The sequence below is a fragment of the Syzygium oleosum genome, unplaced genomic scaffold, assembly GCF_021117445.2.
Source record: "Syzygium oleosum isolate NSW1041296 unplaced genomic scaffold, Sole_v2.1 Sole_v2.23, whole genome shotgun sequence".
Taxonomy (NCBI): domain Eukaryota; kingdom Viridiplantae; phylum Streptophyta; class Magnoliopsida; order Myrtales; family Myrtaceae; genus Syzygium; species Syzygium oleosum.
Genome location: NW_026607507.1, coordinates 6,323,614 through 6,325,163, shown reverse-complemented (window position 1 = coordinate 6,325,163; position 1,550 = coordinate 6,323,614). Strand labels below are relative to the sequence as shown.

General features: G+C 39.4%; 1 non-coding gene across 1 annotated transcript; it reads left to right on the top strand.

Annotated features, from left to right (window-relative positions):
- The first annotated feature begins 766 nt into the window (after positions 1 to 766).
- Positions 767 to 840, top strand: TRNAI-AAU (transfer RNA isoleucine (anticodon AAU)). Its single transcript has one exon. It is a non-coding gene; the product is annotated as a tRNA-Ile (tRNA).
- Positions 841 to 1,550: the final 710 nt, after the last annotated feature.

The window sequence follows — 1,550 nt, the reverse complement described above, 5'->3', positions numbered from 1 at the left end:
TTTACTGTTTTTTCTTGGTTTTGGAGTAAGGGCCGGCAATACTCGCTCAATGCCCTTGCCAGATCTGGCCAGGCAAGGGCTTGGCAGCCCTTGCTTTTGCCGGTGAGGTCAAGTGAGGGTCGCGACCCTTGCCTAGAGCCAACAAGGGTCGCCAGCAAGGCATGCCAAATCTGGGCCAGGAGAGGGATTGGCGGCCCTCGCTTTCATTGGTGAGGTCAGGTGAGGGCGTCGCTGCCCTCGCCCCGAGCCAGCAAGGGTCGCTGGCCCTCACTCCAAAACCCAAAAAAGAAAAAAAAACCAAAAAATATATGTATTTCAAAAAATTATAAAAATATCCACGTCAGCGCTAGTTGCCAGCATGCCGCGTAGTACGATCGGCATCCATATCAGTAATTTCCAGCCAAAATTGACCGGATAAACTTAATTGGCAAAACGTGAAAAGGTTTAGGATTTAATTGGCATAAATAAAAAATTTAGGATTGAATTGGCAAAAATACAATTAGATTTAAAACTTTTTTGGTAATTTTCCCAATTACGATAGGAGGCATGTCAAATGATTCTGCCGATTAAGCGACCTTGATCATGAAGACTCGACCAGTACTTAGTTTCCTTCAAACTTTCCACACATCAAAAGCATTCCACATGTGTTTTGCAGCTAATTGCATTGGATTGAAGCACTCGGAAGTTCTTTTTCCAATTCGGGAGTGGATATCTTCATCCCTCTATTAATATATGTTCTTTTAAAACTTGAAACTCTCAACGAAATGGCCTATTAGCTCAGTTGGTTAGAGCGTCGTGCTAATAACGCGAAGGTCGCAGGTTCGAGACCTGCATGGGCCAACTTTTTTTTTTCTATTTTTGTCCCTTTTCGAACCTGCATGGGCCATCTTCTTTCCTATTTTTGTCCTTTTTCTCTTAGGGATTTAGGGCAACTTCATTGATCTTAATCTAATCTTTGATTAACAAAAAGCTTTCCCAAGAATGACCAATTGAATGAAACAAGATAATGGCTCATGCAAAAACTTCTTTTCTATTTTTGTCCAAGACCTGCATGGGCCATCTTCTTTCCTATTTTTGTCCTTTTTCTCTTAGGGATTTAGGGCAACTTCATCGACCTTAATCTAATCTTTAATTAACAAAAAGCCTTCATCTTTAATTAACAAAAAGCTTTCTCAAGAATGACCAATTGAATGAAACAAGATAATGGCTCATGCAAAAACTACCAAAAAAAGGAAGAAGCAAATAAGGAGGGTTAACAGACCCCCAAAAAATAATAACTAGGGTTAATTCGCTTAAAACAAGACCTAACTTCGAGTTCAATTTTGTATCTGCCTTGAACTTTTTTTATTTAAAAAAAATCACAAACTTTCACTTTAATTTTAATTTTGCCCTCGTTAACTATTCGTCCAAAAATCACCTCTTGTTTCTTCAAAATTATTAGTTCTACTGTTGTTCCGTAAGAGTGTTGATGAAGACGCAAATTCTAATGACGAACCTCTAAGTGACCCCATTGATAATTTTGGAGAAGTCGGTGTCGATTTTTGGACAGA